Below are 20878 nucleotides of genomic sequence, written 5' to 3'. Positions count from 1 at the left end.
GAGTTATTTCTCGATTTCTGTCTCCTTGTCTCTCTCTGTCCTTCAGGCAAGCTCATGCACCCTATAGCAAAAACCTCTCCAAAAAAAAAAAGAAAATCTTGGGAACACACATACATGCACCTGATGGAGTCCATACAGCTAACACAGGCAGAACAAGGTGCGCTGCCTCTCATGTCTGTGCAAGGCTTGGCTGAGAAGAAGCTGCAAGCAGGGCTGGAACCATGAGTTCAAGGTATCAACTATGTTGTTGTACTGGCTTGTCTTTTCAAAATCTCTGTCATGGGCTTTACTGTTGTTATGGTACCCTGGTATCCCATATAGGTAAAATTTTACCCCCCCCCCAGCCTTACCTTAACTTTTATAATAATCCTGAAGGAATGCAGATCCCTAAGGCAGTGGCAGTGAATGGGAATTACTCCCATATAGAGTCACCCCACCTGCCTGGAAAATGTCAATAAAGAATGTTGTATTCACTTCTCCTACTGGGGATTACATAGATAAGCATTAGAAAGGTTCAGGTTAAAGCAACTAAATTGGTGAAATGATCTCAGTAGCTGGGAGGGGCCCAGGGACTCATCCACAAGGTACTATTACCCCAAACAAAGAACATGGGTCACCTTTGATCTCAGGACAAGGAAAGATTGCTATTCCCTGAGCCATAGCCATTGTATAGAATAACATGTAGAGGGTCACAAGTACACAATAACTTTAGGTCAGTCATTAAACTTCTTACCCCAGAGATAATGCAGGTATTCCACTTTAGTATATATTAACCTTGTCTACTTAACCAGACAGGATTTCTATCTAGTCCTTTGTAACTGGCAATCTGCTGCCACCCTAGCCTGAGGGTGAAGTTCTCGCAGTGGCCTGGGGCTCAAGTTCTCAAACTGGTCTGGGGCTGAAGTTATCAAGCTGGCCTGGGACCGGAGTTATCAATATTCCTTGGAGCCCCTTCATCCAAAAGACCTTTCCCAGTAATCAAGATCTGAGGAGAGAATGCACCAGACAAAAGGACTCCCTCATTCTGAGGATTATGACTGTTTATACCTAAACAAAACAAACATCATATTTTATGATTATTGTTCCAATGTTCTGAATAGTTTACTTTTTAGAGTAAAATCTTTTACTGCCCCTCACCCCTCCTCCTGTAAAACTCCTTCAATAATAAATACATATGTCTTCTAGCCATTGAGGTTGTAGTCTTGAGCTTGCTCTGACTATACTCAGCTGAGAATATGCTGAAAGGCACTGAGGTCTCAGTTTGATTCCTGCTCAACTGCATTGCCTTCCTGTGTACGAGCCTCAACCCACCCCAGCTGGGTCTCTGGCACGCACCCAATGTGAGTTTAAGGCACCTGGTCCAGGACTCAAACCACAGTTGACTACATTGGAGTTGAGCAACATAGCTATTATGCCAACTACTGATCCCTGGTTGTTTTAATTTTTCTCTCTTTTGCTAATTTCCTACTCCTCCTTGCCCCACAGACTAACCTCTGCTTGCTTGCCAACAGATCATCTCAGTTTCATCTCCTGTCCTGTGGTAGGCAGGGGATTCTGAGGCAGGGCCACCAATGGCCCTGGCCCACCCAGCTCCAACTAGTTTTCCCGCATCCCATTGCTCAGTCCTTCAGATAAGTAGGCATTATTTTTTTCTTCTTTCTTTTGCTAATTTCCTGCCATTCCTTGCCAACAAACTATCTTCTATGTGCTTTCCTGCAGTATCCCAGTTACATCTCCTCTGCCATAGCCATCAAGGAACTCTGAGAAAGGACTACCACTGGCCCTAGCCTCACCCATATCAAGCTAGCTTCCCCCATCCCATTGTCCTGTCCTTTTGACAGGTAGGCAATATTATTTTTTTTCTCTTCTTTTTTCTTTTGCTAATTTCTTAACCCACCTTGTTCCACAGACTGGCCTCTGCTTGCTATCCAGTAGTGTCCAAGTCTCACCCACTGCCTTGTGACCAGCCAGAAACTTTGTGTCAGGGAAACTTTAGTCCCGAACCCCACCCAACTCCAGCTAGCTTCCCCAATCCCATTGTCCAGTTCTTCACCCAAGTAATGTGTTTTGTTTTTTTATTCCTCTTCTTATTTCTGTTGCTAATTTCCTACTCCCTTTTGCCCCACAGACTGGCCTCTGCTTGCTTACCAACTGCATCATGGCCAGCAGGGAACTTTGAGGCAGGGCCTCCCTGATCCCTACTCTGGCCCAAATCCAGATAGCTTGTCCAGTCTCATTGCTCAGTTCTTCAGCCAGATAGGGAGTTTTGGGTTCTTTTTCTTCTTCTTCTTTTTTTTTTTTTTCTAAATTGCTACTCCTCCTTGCCCAACAGACTGGCCTCTGCTTGCTTGTCAGCAGCATCCCAGTTTCATCTACTGCATTGCAGCCAGCAAAGGACCTTGAGGCACAGTCACAACTGGCCCTAACCCTACCCAAATTCAGTTAGCTTGACCCATCCCATTGTCCAGTTCTTCAGCCTCCTAGGCTGCTTTGTTTTATGGTTATTTTGTTTGTTTTTTTGTTTGTTTTTTTCATTTTTTTTCTTCCTTTTTTTTGTTAATTTTCTACCCCGACCCCTTGCTCCACTGATTGGCCTCTGCTTGCTCGCCAGCCGTGTCCCATATCACCTACTGCCTTGTAACCAGCAAAGGACTCTGTGGCAGGGAAAATTTAGTCCCCAGTCCCACCCAGCTCCTCCTCCCATCTCATTGTCCAGTTCTTCACCCTGGTAGGCTGTTTTTAAATTTATTTTTAATATCACTTTCTTTTTCTTTTCTTTCTTTTTTTTTTTTTTTTTTTTTTTCTAATTTCATACTCCTTTTTGCCCCACAGACTGGCCTGTGCCAGGAGTGTCCCAGTTTCATCTACTGCATAATGGCCAGCAAGGAACTTTGAGGCAGGGCCACCACTGCCATAGACCCATCAAGCTCCAACTAGCTTCCCCTGCGCCATTGCCCAGGCCTTCAGCCAGGTAGGCAGTTTTGTTATTTATTTTTTTTCTTCTTTCTTTGCTAAATTTCTTCCCCTCCTTGCCCTACAGACTGGGTCCTGCTTGCTCACCATCAGGGTACCAGTTTCATCTATTGCCACATGGCCAGCAAGGGACTGAGGCTGGGCTGCCACTGGACATAGCCCGGACCATCTCCAGCTAACTAACCAAATTCCTTCCACCAGTTAGGCACTTTTTTTTTTTTTTTTTTCTTGTGCTAATTTTCTATATCTCCTTGCCCACAGACTGGCCTCTGCTTGCTTGCCAGCAGAGTCCCAGTTTCATCTACTGCCAAGTGGCCAGCAAGGGACTCTGAAGTAGGGCCACCACTGGTCTAAGCCCCACCCAACTCCTACTAGCTTCCCCATCCTATTGTATAGTCTTTCAGCTAGATATGCAGTTTTTAATTTTTCTCTTCTTCTTACTTTTGCTAACTTTCTACCCCTTTTTGCCCTATGGGCTGCCTTTTTCTTGCTCATCCAAAGTGTCCCATTTTCATCTACTGCACCATGGCCACCAAGAGACCTGACATGGGGCCAACACTGGTCCTAGCCTCACCCATCTACAACCACATCCCCTAACCCATTGCCCAGTCCTTCAGACAGTTTGGCAGGTTTGCTTTTTCTTTTCTTTTTTTTTTTTTTTCAAATGTTCTTTTTCATTTGTTAATTTACTATCCCTCCTTGCCCCACAGATTGAGCTCAGCTTGCTCACAAGCAGTGTCCAAGGCTTTTCTTTTCTTTTCTTTTTTTTTGTGAAGAGCTTTTTGTTATAGGATATGCGTGCTCACCAGACAGACAGAGAGAGACAGAGAGATAGAAAGAGGAAAATCAGCCGCCAGGGGGGATGGCCAGCCACAATCCCTTCTCCTCCATTCTCCTCTTGGGATTTCGGGCACACACGCACACACACCCGGCATGAGTTTAAGCCACCAGGTCTGGGACATGAACCACAGTCAACCATATGGGAGTCCAGGAACATAGCCATTATGCTAACTGCTGGTCCCTCCACCAGCAGTGTCCAAGTTTCATCTACAGCCGCATGACCTGAAAGGGACTCTGACGCAGAGCCACCACAGGCCCTACCACCACTCAGCTAGCTTCTCCATCCCATTGCCCTGTACTTTAGCCAGGTAGCAGGTAGACATTTTAGCTTTTTCTTCTTCTTTATTTTAGTTTCTTACCCCTTCTTACCCAACAGATTGACCTCTGCTTGCTTGATAGCTGTATCTGAGTTTCATCTACTACTTCATGGCCAGCAATGGATTCTGAGTGAGGGCCACCACTGGCCCTAGCCTCATCCAACTGAAGCTAGCTTCCCCAATCACATTGCCTAGTCCTTCAGCCAAATAGGCATTTTAAAAAAAACTTCATTTTTCTCATTTCCTACCCCTCTTGCCACACAGATTGGCCTCTGCTTGCTCACCAGCAGTGACTCAAGCACATTTATTGCCCCATGGCCAGCAAGGGACTCTGAGGCAGGGCTACCACTGCCCTAGGCCAATTCAACTCCAGCTAGCTTTCCCCACCCCATTGCCCAGTTCTTCAACCAAGCAGGCAGTTTTAGTTTATTTATTTTGTTTGTTTGTTTGTTTTTAAATTTCTCTTCTTTATTTTGCCCATGTCCTACCACTTCTTGCCCACACAATGTCCTCTGTTTGCTAGTCAGAAGCAAATCTTTTTTCATTTTCTAATTTTTTTTACCCCTCCTTGCCCATTAGATAGCCCTCTACCGGCTCCCCAATTGCATCCCAGTTTCATCTACTGCCTTGTGGCTGGCAAGAGTCTCTTTGGGAGGGCAACCACTGGATTTAGTCCCACCTAGTGTGGGAGGCTGCACACCAGCAAGTCTGCAGAAGCCATTTTTATGAATCTTATACTATTGCCATTTTAAGGAAATCTTTAGATTTCGGTTTCTCAGCAAACAAAGGCAGTCCAGCCAAATACAATAATCCAAAATGACCGCTTGAAGAAGAAATTTTATAAACAAAGGCAGCCAAATACAATAATCCAAAATGGCCACCTGAAGAAAAATTTTAGAAACAAAGGCAAACAAATAGAATAATTCAACATGGCTGCCTTTCAAAAAATGACCACCATCTTACAATTTGGTTGCATCTGCACCACCTTTGGTGATACAGGTTATTGATCCTAGGGTCATATGCCCTTGCTATCAAGCTGTAGCTGATATTATCAGTATAGCTCAAAATTTAAGCATTACTTATTTTGGCTAAGACCCTGATACAATCATCCAGCCGTATACTAAAGACCAAGTTAATTGGCTATTCCAACAAACAGATTTCTGCTTTTTCTTCATTTTGATTATTTTTAGGATCTTTTATTTTTTATTTATTGATTTATTTTTCTTTTTTTAGCATTAATATGCTATACATCATTACAGTATACAAAATGAAATTTTCATCCACAATACACTGTCTGTTGGCTCAATCAAGCACATCAACATACATGTTATCAACAAATAATTTTTCATTTCTTATGTCTTGTCTATTTTGCATTTTGTTTTTGTTTTTGTTTTTGTTTTTGTTTTGTTTTGTTTTTCCATCCTTGATTCCCTATCCCTAACCCTCTGCCCTGTCCAACCCTCCTCCCATTGTCTCTGGTATTCATGATTGCTTTCTATGCCTATCCTTGATTTGCTAATGAACTTAATTTGTCTAAATATTTGCAATAGCAAGCACAGCTGATATTTACATACACAAGAACCCATGTCTGACTTTAGGCATAAACCTCAGTGAGTAGAATGAACATACTATAAAATAGTACCTAGCTGGGGCTATATAGCTTACTGTGGTCATCAAATACACAGTTTTTTCTTTAAATTTTGGTAACAGTTTTAGTATTTTTTTCTCTGAATTTTAAAAAAAAATTTACATTCATTCCCTGAACACCCTCTGCCCTATTCCACTCTCTTATTACACTATCTCTGCTGTCTACAGTTGTCTTCAATCCCTTTTCCCCCAACATTTCGTTGGTCACACAATATCATAAGTAATCTAACTACTTTCAATAGCAAGATCAGCCGATGGTTTCAAGAAAAGCAGTTTTGAACTGGTAAGGATATTTCTTTGAAACTTAAAGCCTAGAAACAGGTTAGTATTCTGTTCAAATAGTCGGAACATGAATCTATTGATAGCTGAAGACAGGACAAAAGTCCTTAAAACCAGACAACAAAGCTTAGAAGAAAAGCAGCAATATTTTAGTCAAGTCGTAGAATACTGTTTCATCAGTTCAGTCTCATGTACTTAATCTTTCTTCTGTATCTGTTGAGGTTCGATGTTCCAGATTGAAATCTGGGATGTAATACTCAACTCCAGCTTTTGGCCCTACAATTAAGTTGCCCATTTTCTTAGTTTCTGAACTCTTATTTCTGTGTGTCTGCATTTAATTTTACTGACATAGCACTCCCTTAAGAACTTCTTGGAGATCCGGTCTGGTGCTGGTAAATTCTTTCAGGTTTTGTTTATCTGGGAAAGTTCGTGTCTTTTCTTCCCAAATGAACGATAACCTTGCTGGGTACAGAATTCTCGGTTGAAATTGCTTTTCCCTTAATACTTTGAATACATTTTCCCATTCTCTCCTCGCTCTCATTGTTTCCGATGAGAGGTCTGCCGTTAGTCTGATGGGATACCCTTTGTAGGTAACTTGCCTTTTTTCTCTTGCCAGTCTTAGTATCTTGTCTTTGTCTGTGGTTTTGGTCAATCTGGCTATAATGTGTCTTGGAGAAGATCTTCTTGGGTTGATTCTATTTGGGGTCCTCTGTATTTCTTGGGACTGAATCTTTGAGTGCCTCTCCAGGTTTGGAAAATTTTCTTGTAAGATTTCATGGAATAGATTATCAATGCCCTTATGAGTCTCTTCACCTTCTGGGATGCCTATTATCCGGATGTTTGGACGTTTGATGGTATCTAGTACTTCTCGCATATTATTCTCAAATTTTTGGGCCATTTTCTCAGTCTTCGCGGTGGATTTTTCTAGGCCAACCATTTTCTCTTCTACATTAGAGATTCTATTTTCTGTATGATCTAGTCTGCTTTTAATACTTTCAAGGGAGATTTTGACTTCTTGTATTATAGCCTTCATCTCTAACAGTTCCATCTGATTCTTTTGTAAAGTGTGAAATTCCTCTTTTAGATCTTGCATGAATTTCCTTACCTCCTGGAACTCTTCAACTCCTTTCTCCTTCCTCTTCAGCAGTTCCTTGTCTCTCTTCTCTTCCATCTCTGTTAGCTTTGCCATTATGAATGTTCTGAATTCTTTATCAGACATTTCCATGATTTCCATTGAACTGTGTGTGGATAAAGAGGAGATATCCATTTCCCTTGTGGGAGAGGTATTTTCCTGATTCCCCATATTTCTTGTGGTCCTGCAGCAATTTCTAGTCATCTGGTGGATGGTCAGTTTCTTCCCAAGCTTGGAAGTTCAATCTGAGGGTCGTGGAGAGTGCAGAAAAGGAAGGAGAGAGAAGGAAACAATACCAAAGATCTAAGGAGACTCTGAGATGTCTGTCTCTTGAAGAAGGGCGGTTCTGTTCCCTTCAGCCTCTCCACATGAGTTTTGCATGCATGAGGCCCAGTTTTCAGTGGGACATCTTCCTTTCTCCCAAAATGGTTAGATCGCAGGAGCCATGGAGCTGTCTGTCTCTTGAAGAAGGGCGGTTCTGTTCCCTTCTTTTACTCCTGGGTTGGGAGGAGGAGAAGAGATTATTAACGAGATAAAGGGCTAGGAGGGGCCAAAGGGCCCTGTAAAATGCCTCACCTTAAAAAATTCTAAAAAGCAAACATTAAAAAAGAGAGAGATAGAGGACAGAGACAGAGGAGGTAGAGAGAGACAAAGACAGATACAGAGACAGGACACTTAAAAGGGGTCTTCCTACCACACGAGTTTTGTATGCTGAAGGCCCAGTTATCAGTGGGACATCTTCCTTTCTCCCAAAATGGCTAGATCGCAGGAGCCATAGAGCTTTCTGTCTCTTGAAGAAGGGCTGTTCTGGGCCCAACAAACAGATTTCTGGCCTATTGCATTGTGCTTCCTTTACTGGAACTATTGATAACCATCTTCCTCTAGATAAATTTTTATATTTTTTATCTACCCATGATTTTGTTTTCCCTGTACAAATTTCACTTCATCCTGTTTCAAATGCTTTATTGGTTTTTATTGATGGTTTCTCCGATGGAACTGCTTCCTATTATTTCTCTGCTCAGACAGTTAACAGGAATTCCATACAATCCCCAGGGACAAGGCATTGTTGAACATGCTCATCTTTCCTTGAAAAATACTCTCCAAAAGCTAAAAATGGGAGAGTTTTACAGACTAAGGGCTCACCAAAAAACCTTCTGGCACATGCTCTTTTTGTCCTAAATTTCCTATCTCTTGATAAAGAGGGAGACTCAGCTGCTGAGCGCTTCTGGCATTCAACTACCAAAACAAAATTTGCCTCAGTTTTGTGGAAAGATCCCCTGGATAATACATGTAATGGTCCAGACCCTGTCCTCATTTGGGGCAGAGGGTCTGTCTGCATCTATTCTCAAAAAATAGATGCTGCTCGGTGGCTATCAGAAAGATTAATGAAGCAGATTGATTCTAACAAGCCATCCAGGGATGATGAAAATCCTGAGATGTCTCTCTCTCCTTCCACAGATCAACAAAATAAAGATCCTTCTTAAATACTTGATCATGTTTTGCTTCTTCAACATTACCGCTGCTGGTTTCGATCCTGGCACGACTCCTCCTGGTGGAACAGGGGGGTCTCTGTCTTGCTTTACAGGAACACTGCTGCTTTTATGCCAGCAAGTCCAGCATCATTCGTGACAGTCCCTTATGGTCTGCCTGGAACAGTCTCCTGCCTTTCCTGCTCCCCATACTTGGCCCATTCATTGGCCTATTGGCCTTTTAATTGTTTGCTCACTGGGACCTGTTATATTTAATGGGCTCACATAATTCCTCAAACAACAAATTGACTCACTTAGTATGTGGCCTCTCCAGGTCCACTATACTAGATTGGAGATAGAAGACCAACACCCCTATACTGGTCTCACCTGAGGTGCTGAATTGGTTAGCCAAAGATCGGTAAGAGAGTCTGATGAACCCAATAACTGTTCAGTCCTTCCACCTAAGACAGGAAGCCCATCATAGCTATGGAACTCTCCAATGATGGGTAAGAATGGATGTACAGTTCCATAAATGACTCTAACCTAAGACAGGCACAATTCCCCCAGGCCTTTTCCTCATCTCTCAAATTAAAACAGAAAAGGGGGACATGTGGGAGGCTGTGCACCAGCGAGTCTGCCAAGGCCATTTCCATGAATCTCTTACTATTGCCATCTTAGGCTCAGAAAGCAAACAATTACACAATGACAAAAGACATGATTGGCTCCCCTTCAAAACTTCATCTTCAAAACAATACTCTGATTGGCCACTAGAATTCCTCAGATTTGCATCTCTGGTACCTCATTATTGGTCCACAAAAGCAACCAATCATAACCCACCTTTTACAATCCTTCATTTAACCAATCACCACCCACCAACATGTATATAACCATGATCCTGGCCCACAATCTCCAGACGACTCTGAAGAGTTGTAACACTGTGTTGTCTCTGTGCTGCCCACAATAAACAGATGACCCTGAAGAGTTGTAACACTGTGTTGTCTCCGTGTTGTAACACTGCCGTTTTTCCTGTCTCTCACCCCTTCCCTCAGGAAACCTGTTTCACTGTCCTGTGGGTCGGGACAACCTAGCTTCATCTAGCTTTCCTTATCCCATTGCTCAGTCCTTCAGCCAGGTTGAATTTTCTTTTCATATTCTTTCATTTGCTAATTTCCTATCCCTCCTTTCCCCACAGACTGGCCTCAGCTTGCTCACTGGCAGTGTTCCAGTTTCATCTGCAGCCCTGTGTTCTGCAAGGGACTCTAAGGCAGTGCCACCACCAGCTCTATCACCACTCAGTTCCAGATAGCTTCTCCATCCCATTGCCCTATACTTTACCAAGGTAGGCATTTTTTTTTCTTTTCTTCCTTTTTTTAATTTCTTACCCCTTCTTGCCCAACAGATTGGCCTCTGCTTGCTCACCAGAGCATTCCAGTTACACCTACTGTTTCATGGCCAGCAATGAATTCAGAGGCACGGCCACCACTGGCCTTAGTCTCACCTAGCTCAAGCTAGCTTCCCCCATCCCATTGCCCAGTTCTTCAGCTGAACAGGCATTTTTTTTTCCTCTTCTTTTTTCTTTTTTTCTAATTTCCTACTCCTCTTTGCCTCACAGACTGGCCTCTGTTTGCTTGCCAATAGCATCCTTGTTTCATCTACTGCCTAGTGGCCAGTAAGTGACTCAGAGGCAGGGTCACCACTAGTGTAGCCACACCCAGCTTCAGCTAGCTTTTCTGATCCCATTGCCCAGTCCTTCAGCCAGGTAGGCAGTTGCTTTTTGTTTGTTTCTTTACAGCTTCTTTCTTTTGCTAATTTTCTACCCCTCCTTAACCCACAGTCTGTCTTCAGCTTGCTCATTGGCACCATACCAGTTTCATCTACTACCCAGTGGCCAGTAAGCAACTCAGGCAGGACCATCACAGGCCCTACCTCCACCCAGTACCAGCTAGCTTCTCCATCCTATTGCCCAGTCCTTAGTTAGGTAGTCATTTTTATTTTTTTTCTCTCCTCTTTTTTTTTTTTTTTTTAATTATCTAACCTTCCTTGCCTGAAAGATTGGCCTCTGCCAGCAGCATCCCAGTTTCATTTACTGCTCTATTTCCAGCTAGGGACTCTGAGGCAAGGCCACTACTTGCCTTAGTCTAACCCAGTCCTATCTAGCATTGCCCAGTCCTTCATTCAGGTAGGCAGTTTTGGTTTTTATATCTTATTCTTTCTTTTCTAATTTTCTACCACTCCTTTCCCCACAGACTGGCCACTGCTTGCTAGCCAACAATATCCCATTTTTATCTACTTTCTATGGCCAGCAAGGGACACTGACCCAGGAAAACCACTGGCCCTAGCCTCATTCAGCTTCAGCTAGCATAAACCATCCCATTGCCCAATCATTTCAATAGGTAAGCTGTATTTTTGTTTGTTTGTTTTTTTCTCTTCTTTCTTTCCTTAATTTCTACCTCTCCTGCTTCACAGACTGGCCTCTGCTAGCTTGCCTTCAAGTCCCATTTTCATCTACTGTCCCGTGGCCAGCAAGGGACTGTGAGGCAGGGCCAGTACTGATCCTAGCACCATGCATCTCCAGCTAGCTTCTTCCATCCCATTGCCCAGTCCTTCAGTCAGGTAGGCAGTTTTGTTTTTCAACCTCTTCTCCTTTATTTTGCTAATTTCCTATTTCTCCTTGACCCAAAGTCAGGCATCTGCTTGCTTGCCAGCAGTGTCCCAATTTCATCTACTGCCCTATGGCCATGAGGGACTCTGAGGCAGTGCCTCCAGACCCTCGTCCCACCCATCTTCAGCTAGCTTCCCCTATCCCATTACTCACTCCTTCAGTCAGATTGACATTTTTTTGTTTTGCTCTTCTTTCTTTTGCTAATTTCCCAACCCTCCTTGCTGCACAAATTGTCCTCTGCTTGCTCACTAGCAGTGACTCATTTTAATTTACTGCCTTGTGGCAAGCAAGGAACTGTGAGGCAGGGTTACCACTGACCCTAGCACCTCCCTTCTCCAGCTAGCTTCTACCATTCTGTTGCCTGGTCCTTTAGGTAGGCAGGTTTTTTAAATCTTCTTTCTTTTGATAATTTCCTACCCCTCCTTTTTCCCCCACACTGGCCTCTGCTTACTCGCCAGCAATGATCCAGTTTCAACTACTGTCCCATGACCAGCAAAGGACTTTGAGGCTGTGCCACCATTGATCCTGGCTTCTCAGCTCCATGTAGATACCCCATCCTCTTGCCCAGTCCTTCATCCAGGTAGGCAGTTTTCTCTCTTTCTTTCTTTCTTTCTTTCTTTCTTTCTTTCTTTCTTTCTTTCTTTCTTTCTTTCTTTCTTTCTTTCTTCTTTCTTTCTTTCTTTCTTCCTCTCTCTCTCTCTCTCTCTCTCTCTCTCTCTCTCTATCTCTCTATATCTCTTTCTTTCTTTCTTTCTTTCTTTCTTTCTTTCTTTGGCTGTTTCTTTTTTTTTACCCCTGCTTTCCCTAGACTAGCCTCTCCCTGCTCACCAGCAGCTTCCCAGTTTCATCTACTGCTTCATTGGCAACAAGGGAATCTAAGGCAGTGCCAGCACTGGCCCAAGCCCCAGCCATCTCCAGCTAGATTCCCCTATCCCATTACCCATTCCTTCAGTCAGGTAGACAGTTTGGCTTGATTTTACTTTTCTTATTTCTTTTGCTAATTTCCTACCCCTCCTTGCCTCACAGACTGGTCACTACTTGCTCACCAGCAGCATCCCAGTTTTATCTACTGCCCCGTGGCAGGCAAGGAACTCTCAGGCAAGTCCATCGCTGGCCCTAGCCCCACCCAGTTCCAGCTTGGTTACCCCATTCCATTGTGCTATCCTTCAGCAAGGTATGTATTTTTCCCTCTTCTTTCTTTTTCTAATTTCCTACTCTCCTTGTCCAACATACTGGCCTCTGCTTATGTGCCAGCAGCATCCCAGTTTCATCTACTGCACCTTGGCAAGGGACTCTGAGAAGGGCCACCACTGGCTCTAGCACCATCCAGTGTGATGGACTAAAACAGATTATAAGAAAAATGGTGTATGCGAGGCTAAGATGCATCCCAAAGACCTGCCTCAACCCACCCTATAGAGCAGAGTACAAAATAAAGATGTGGTTACATTTAACAAACACACACTGCTCTGTTTCTGTAAACTGCCAACAGAGTGCTGGTAAAGAAATATAGCAATCCTTGCAGCCCTTCCTCCCTTGCAATTCACCTCACCCCAGCCCTTGCAAAGTGTAATGTTCCCTTGTTGCATTTGTGCTTAAATGCTCTGCAAAGCTGTGTATCGAGGTTGTCAACCCAAATGCTATCTGCCAGTGACAGGAGCAGTATTCCCTGGCCAGAATGGCAGTCTCTGGCTAAGAATAAAGGCTCCTAAAACTTTAATTTCTCAGTAGTCTCAGTCTTCTCAATATCTTGCACCACATTAATTGGAGGGCCTAGCAAGATCAGAGGCATCCAGTTCAGTATGGGGCATTGGCCCTGGCTGAGGGCCAACAGAGTTCTGGCCACAGTTTCAGGAAGTTGTCTCTGACTTTATAAGGACACTGAGAATTCTGTCTGGATTTTCTGGCTGGCATTTGGGCCATTGCCAAACCCTCGGACATGGAGGAGAAGCCCAGAGAACACTTTGATCATCTGTCTGCGTGTGAGTTCAGCTTTCAGTCTCTCTTCTTGCTCTCCTTGCCTTTTATAGAGATGGGGTTTATTCATGTCAAGATGGTCCTTTGTCCTAGGAGTTGGGGGTCACTACTTTTGGAGCAGATTGCTTAGGTTGTGTTGGATCTGTATGTCTGTGTGACTCTCTGTTGGCTCTGTCACTCCACTGGGTCTTGTCTTCTCTACCAGTAAGAGGTCTTCTTTGACTTTCTAGTTGGTTTATCTTTGAGTGACTACAGGGCAAGCATTTTATCCTCTCACCTTTTTCCCCTCAACCTCTTTGCCCTCAGTTTCAGGATTTCTCCAATGCACTCTTCTTTGGGAGACTACCATGTTCTTGAAATGGGAAGGCACTCGGGGAAGGAAGAACCAAGATCTCCCATCTTTGTGGGATCTCTGCCTAGTTCAGATTGCTGCTCCTGTTGTAGAAAGGCCTATCTGGGAAATGAGAGTATTGAGATTGGGCAGTCAGTTAAGGTACAGGCCTGTTGGGTCCAGTGAACAAAGATTTGCCAAGCCACTGGCTGGAGAGCCTCTTGTTCACCACTTTAACTGAACCAGACCATTCTCAGGAGTCTGGGATCAGAATAGATTTTTCCACTATTGGAAGGCCTCCAAGGAATATTCCATGGCCCCAGGTTGAAAACTGTCTGGCCCAAGAAAACTGGTAAAAGCAAAATTTAAAATTAAATTGAAGTATCTGAGCCTTTGTCTGTCTTCTTCTTTGTCAGCCCTTTGTTCTGTGTATCTATCTACTAAGCCTCCCAACTCTGTGCAGCTCAGGAGTAAGCCTGGGGTGGGGGGGTGTTCACTTAATGGGAAGTGGGCTTCAGGGAAGTGACTGGCCACAGAAAGAGGGCTTGGAACCTAGAGCCTCCAGGGAGAGACTCATTGGATAGAGCTGGAGGTAGCATCATATGCCAGACTCTGAGTTTGGTCCCATTCAGCAGACAGGACCATTGATCCTGTGTTGTGACAATGGACACAGGGAAGAAAGTTGTTTTCTGCTTGGGATAACCTGAAACATATTATTCTTTGCCAGTGTGGGACTGAGACATTTGCCATTTCCTACCTTGTGTTTGAGAAGACCCACTAGAAGCTGAATGCCCCGTTGTTCCCCATGGCTGGTCCTAGGTTTCATCCCATGCCATGGTGATGGCCAGGGGCCAACGGTCAGTTCTGTCTCTTCTATGGGGCAATTGGTGTCATATTTCTCATGTTGTTTATTATAGTTCAGTATCACCTCCTCTAGTTTGTTTTGTGGATTAACCCTCTAGTGAGTTGTTTATTGTTGTCAAAGTCTATCTAGTCAAGCAACAAGTATGGGCTAGAGAATTTCCTCTCATTAGACTCCCCTCAATTGCTTTCTGGACAATTTAAAATACTTTAAGAGGTAGGGGAAGGATTATGGGTTTACTATGATCCTTTTTGAATTGGAAAATTTTGCCAACTAAAATAGCCAAGCTTTGAGGTGCACTGGTCCCCAGAGGGGACTTTAGATTTATTCACAGCCCGATGAGTCTGACACATTGTCTATGAGAGTTCAGACAGATGTCATTAATTACACCTCTAGAGGGGATTTAATCTAAGCTGTATGAAAGAGAATCTACATAGGTACTAAATGAAATGTTTAAGAGTGTCTTAACTGCTCAATTCTAGAGTACAAAAATTTATTCCTTTTGATATAGCACCATTCACTGAGACAGAACAAAACTTATGGTCATCCCCCAAAGCTCAGAATGAAGGGGGGGCTGAATCAGGTACTTTGGAGGGCCAAAGTTCTCTAGTTGAATTCTCAGAGTGTAGGCCCAGAAGCAGGTCTGAAGTAACAGTGGGATGAATTTTTCAATGAAATCAAATGAAAAATTCATCCCACCTATGCAGGTGCCCCATTGGGTGCTGCTCATGCACCAACATTTCTGTGTTGCCTTTACCCTACCCTATAGGGTATATGCACTTTGACCTGTGTATCATCATGACAGGAAAAATTCATGTTCCTGATGCCCATGAAGACCTTTGGCTGCAGCTGCAAAATGGCTGGACTTATTTAAGATACAAATGCAGTAGCACTTTGGTAAAAAAATTAGAGTAAAGTGGTATGTGTTGTCAGGTCATTCTTATCTGGTAAAGAACTATAACCGGTCTTGGAGAAACTCCCAATCTATGTCCCCTTTTAAACTAGTTCTGTAAAATGGGAAAAATTAAAGCCCTTCCTTCCCACAAATCCTCCAGGGCTCATCTCTCTTTTGGAGTCTGTTTTACCCACCAGCTGACCTACGACAACTGTCAGCAACTTCTCCAGACTTTATTCACATCAGAGAAAAGAGAATAAATCAAGGTGGAATCTTGGAAACTTGTTCTGGGTCCAGATGGTTAGATCAACACAAATTATGGTAAGGAGGCTGTCAATGGGTATTGCTAGCCTCCACTGAGCAGGGTTAGAGTAGTGCTAGGGAAGCCCATCAACCTAAGGCATGCAGTGTCCAAGGAAGTCTCCCACGGCCTTTCTAGAGAGATTCTTTGGGGCCTATCAGCACTATACTCCCATGAACTTGGAGTCCCCAGAGAACAGGTGAGCAATGAGCATCTCATTCTGACCCAGTTAGCCCCAGACATTAGGAGAAAACTACAAAAGTTAGAGGGATTTGAGGGAAAAGTATTATTCAAACTTGTGGAGATAGCTCAGAAAGTCTTCAATAACTGACAGGACATAGAGACTGTCTAAACTCAAAAGATAATACAAAATCAAGAAGGTCCACATGGCAGGGACAGGGAGGTCAAGGAACCACCGAGCAGAAAACTGAGATGACCCAATCTGGGAAAATGTAGACAATCTCTTTCTGGCAGCTGAGACAAGGGACCAATGCCTCCAGGCCACACAGTCCCTGCTGTAGACTCTGGCAGACCTCAAGTATTAAGGTTCAGCCAAGAAGACCCAGCTCTGCACCCCTCAGGCCACATATCTGGGATACATTCTGGAGGGAGGTAAGTAGGTAAGTGGACTCTCTTCAGGCCACATCCAAGCCATCTTGAACATCCTCACTCTGACCACAAAGCAACAGGTGCAAGAGTTCTTTGGTGTCATGGATATTGCCACCTCTGGATTCTGGACTGTCCAAATAGCCAGATCCCTTTATACCATGATGTGGTGAGGAAAGGATATAGACTGGAGTGGGATGAAGGTATAGGAATGAGCTTTCCAGACCCTGAAGACTGCTTTGGAGAGTAACCAGCTTTAGGCCTCCCTTATATCTCAAACTCATTCCAACCATACATTGCTGAGTCAAAGGGCATCTTGAAAAGGGTCCTAATGCAAACTCTGGGACAATGAAAGTGGCCTATGGCCTACTTATCCAAGAGGCTAGATTCAATGGCATCACAATGGCTAAATTGCCTTCACAAACAGGGTAGCCACAGATGTTGTTCTAAAGCCAGTGGGACCCCTGCAAATCTTCTCCAGGATTCCTCCTTGAACCTTTGCTGAAAAGCCCAGATACACTCTGGAGGAAAGAAGAATTAGTCAATGCCCTAGGTGCCATAGATCAACCTGAGGGATGGAAAGACCTGCTTGATGGATGGGTGACTCTCTTCCCAGAAGCTCTAGGATATGGCCTCATCTCCTTAATCCATCAGAACACTTGTCTAAAGAAACAAAGGTAATAGGACTTCTCAAGAGGGACTATCATTTTCCTGGACTGGCAAACATTGCCAAAGACACAGCTAGAAGATGTCCCATCTGTGCTCAAGTAGACCATGGAAAGTCAGTTCCTTAATACTATGAGACCCAACTTTGAGGACAGAACCCTGAAGAACACTGAAAAGTAGATTTCACTGAACTCTTTTGTGGGTTGGCAGGATACCACTACCTGCTGGTGTTCATAGAAACTTTCTCTGGTTAGCCAGAGGCATACCCCACCAAGTCCAAGACAGCACAGGTAGTTGCTTAATTATTGTCTAAAATTGTCCCACATTTTGGGTTATAACAATAACTCTGGGGTCCAACAATGGCCTGGCATGTTACTCAGTTATTGGCAAAATCTTCACTCTGTCTATCAACCTCAGAATTCTAGACAAGTAGAGAAAATAAATAGGATGCTTAAAAAGGCTTTAACCAAGTTGAAATTGGAGACTGGTTAAAAACTGGGTGAGTCTTCTTCCATTGCCCTTCTGTGTGCACATTGCACCCCTTATGTGTAGGAGTGATTCTCTTTAAAATAATATTTGAAAAAAAACAATTTTGAAAGGATGCCTCCACTTGTACTCAAGATTGATGAGGAGATAAAAGGGGAACTTTATAACCATGCCCTTTTGAAGTCCCTGCAAGCACTATAGATATCAGAAACAGACACAACACCTTCTCCAGGAAGCTTACCAGCCTTTAGGTCTTCAACCTAGCTGACGCCCACTGGTGACCTACAGCCTGGGGACTTGATCTGAATCTGAAAGCAAGAACCTTTCTCACTGGAGACCTGTTAGACTGTCATCCTGACTATGCCAATTATAGTCAAGTTGCCAGAGAGCGACGTTGGATTCACCACACCCAAGTAAAAAGGATGACCCTCATTGGGACTGACAAATGACACATCCCCCTGCATAAGTTCTAGGTTGTTTCAGAACTCTGAGTTTCCCCCACACTTTTGGACTTTAATCCACAGCCTGTTACTCTGGGGAGGGAGGCCAAAAGAAAACAAAACTCTAAAGGCCCTCTCAGCCCAGGAAAAGAAAAACCTACAAAATATAAAATAAAATAGAAGAGACTTGGACCTCTTGTTCTTAAAACAGAGAGGTCTATGTTTGGCATTAAATAAATCTTGCTGATTTTACACCAACCAGTCTTGGATGATAAAGTTTAAACCAACTCAAAAAGAGGTTATAGGTGAGAAAAAAAAAATAAAGAAAACTGATTTAACAATTAATAATTATAAGTTCTTCTTCTTCTTCTTCTTATTCCCATTCTGGTACAATAAAGAGATTCAAAGATTTGAATCTTGGAAAAAGCCAGTGGGAAATATGGTGGACTAAAACAGTTAATAAGAAAAATGGTGTATGTGAGTCTAAGATGCATCCCACAGACCTGCCTCAACTTTCACCCCCCATAGAGCAGAGTGAAAATCAAGGATGTGGTTACATTTAACAAAGGACATGCTGCTCTGCTTCTGTAAACTGCTAAGAGGCTACTGGTAAAGAAATATAGCAATCCTTGGAGCCCTTCCTCCCTTGCAACACACCTCACCCCAACCTTTGCAAAGTGTAATGTTTCCTTGTGATTTTTATGCTTAAATTCTTTGCAAAACTGTGGATTAAGGCTGTCATTCCACATGCTACCTGACAGTGGCAGGGGTGGCAGCTCCTAGCCAGGTTGGCAGTCTCTGACCAGGAATAAAGGCTCCTAAAATTTTTAATTTTTTGGTGATCTCAGTCTTTATAATATCTCACACCACAAGCACCACCCAGTTCCAGCTAGCTTCCCTCTTCCCATTGTCCAATTCTTTCTCTAGGTAGGCAGGTTTAAGTTTTTTCCTCTGTTTTCTTATGCTAATTTCTGACCCTACCTTGTCCCACAAATGGGTCTCTGGTTGCCCACTTGCACCAACCAGTTTCATCTACTGCACCATGGCCAGCAAGGAACTCTGAGGCAGGGCCACTACTGGCCCTGCTAGCTACCAGCTCCAGCTAGCTACCCCATCCCATTGCCCAGTCTTTCAACTGATTAGGCAGTTTTTTTTTCTTACTTTTTCTTCTCTATTTCCTAGCTCTTTTTGCCCCACACACTGTCCTTTACTTGCTTCCAGCAGCGTCCCAGTTTCATCTACTACCTCATGGCCAGCAAGGGACTCTGAGGAATGGCCAGCACTGGCACTAGCCCCTTCCATCTTCAGCTAGCTTCCTCAATTCCATTGCCCAGTCCTTCAGCCAGTTAGCTTGTTATTTTTTAAATCTTTTTCTTTCTTTTGCTAATTTCCTACCCCTCCTTTTCTCTCAGACTGGCCTCTATTTGCTTGCCATCAATAATCCAATTTCATCTACTGCCCATGCTCAGCAAGGGATTCTGAGACTGTGCTACCACTGATCCTGGCATCCTCAGCTCCAGCTAGCTTTCCCCATCCCATTGCCCAGTCCTTCACCCTGGGTAGGCAGGATTTTTTTTTTCCTTCTTCTTTCTTTGGCTATTTTTTTACTCCTGCTTTCCCCAAAGACTGGCCTCTACCTGCTCTCCAGTACCTTCCTAGTTTAATTTACTGCTTCATGGCCAATAAGGGACTTAAGGTAGGGTCACCACTGGCCCTAGTCCCTCCAGCTCCCCTTAGCTTCCCCCATCCCATTCCTTTAGCCTGGTAGGCATTTTGTTTTTTGCCCCTTTTTCTTTATTTTCATAATTACCTACCCCTCTTTGTTCTACAGACTGGCCTGTGCTTGCTCTTATGCAGGGTTGCCACTGGCCCTAGCCCTACCCAGTTCCATCTAGCTTTCCCATCCCATCGTTCAGTCCTTCAGCCTGTTAGGCAGGTTTTTTCTCTTCTTTCTTTTGCTAATTTCCTACCTGTATTTGCCCCACAGACTGGCCTTTGCTTGCTTGCCAGCAGCATCCTAGTTTCATCTACTGCCCCACAGTATTATGGCATACCATGTTAGCTCACAGCCCACCACTTTTTCTTTATTTTTTTCATATATTTTTTCCTCTTATATTGTCCTCTCCTACTTATTCTCCATCCTCCTAGAGGAAATAGAGAGATCTACAGTCACAGTTCTGAAATACGGGATCCTTTCTTTTACTATACCACCTACAACAAAGAAGGTACTGCTCTTCAGACACCAGAATAGAATATTCCTCCTGAGACCCCATTGCTAAATACAGCAGAGGAGAGATTCAGCACACAACAGTTCACAGAAAAAAAGAAACACACTTGATCCTAGTTGAAGAAACATTCTCCTATAAGTTATTAAAAGTGAATAGATCTCCCAATGACTAGAAGTAAAAGAACCTTTGATCTGAATAAAGCAGGAAATACATCTCCATCAAAAGAACACAGTAACTTCACTTTATCTCTTGAATAAACAGGAGATGTGACCAAAATGTCAGAGAAAGAATTCAGACCATGCATGGCACAAAACTTCTATGAGTTGAAACAGAAAAGACACAATGAACTACAGGAAATTAGAAAGTTCTTCCCTGATATAAAAGAAGATACGGGCACTCTAAGAAACAATCTGATGGAAGTATTAGGGATGAAATTTGTAATACAGGAAATCAATAACTCTGTTGAAAGTATTAAAAGTCTATTAGACCATGCTGAAGATTGAGTCTCTTATGTAGAATATAAAACCTAGAGAAAGCCACCAAAAATATAGAGAAAATAACAAAAAAAAAAAACACACAAGGATAATATACAAGAAATACTAAGTTCCATTAGACACCCAAACATCCAAATAATTGGTTTCTCAGAAACTAACAAAGACATGGAAAATATATTCCATTAAATCCTTGAAGAAAAATTTCTAAGTCTATAGAGGCGCTTAAACACCCAGAGCAAAGATAAAAAAGAACTCCAAATAGAATCAACCCCAGAA

At 43.3% G+C, this 20878-nt stretch overlaps 1 long non-coding RNA gene across 5 annotated transcripts; it reads left to right on the top strand.

The window, feature by feature from the left end:
- The first annotated feature begins 89 nt into the window (after window positions 1-89).
- LOC114005891 (uncharacterized) lies at window positions 90-18035 on the top strand. Of its 5 annotated transcripts, XR_003547687.1 has the most exons (8): window positions 90-232; window positions 1720-1841; window positions 2833-2971; window positions 9850-9996; window positions 10904-11050; window positions 11778-11899; window positions 12346-12493; window positions 15542-18035. It is a non-coding gene; the product is annotated as an uncharacterized LOC114005891 (long non-coding RNA). The 5 variants fall into 5 exon arrangements; XR_003547686.1 differs by lacking the exon at window positions 15542-18035 and having other exon boundaries at window positions 12346-14065; XR_003547688.1 differs by lacking the exons at window positions 1720-1841; window positions 15542-18035 and having other exon boundaries at window positions 12346-14065.
- The last annotated feature ends 2843 nt before the right edge of the window (window positions 18036-20878 follow it).

Source organism: Tupaia chinensis, unplaced genomic scaffold, assembly GCF_000334495.1.
Source record: "Tupaia chinensis unplaced genomic scaffold, TupChi_1.0 Scaffold144814_1, whole genome shotgun sequence".
Lineage (NCBI taxonomy): Eukaryota > Metazoa > Chordata > Mammalia > Scandentia > Tupaiidae > Tupaia > Tupaia belangeri.
Note: the sequence above shows the minus strand (reverse complement) of the source record. Positions and strands in the feature narration are given on the sequence as shown.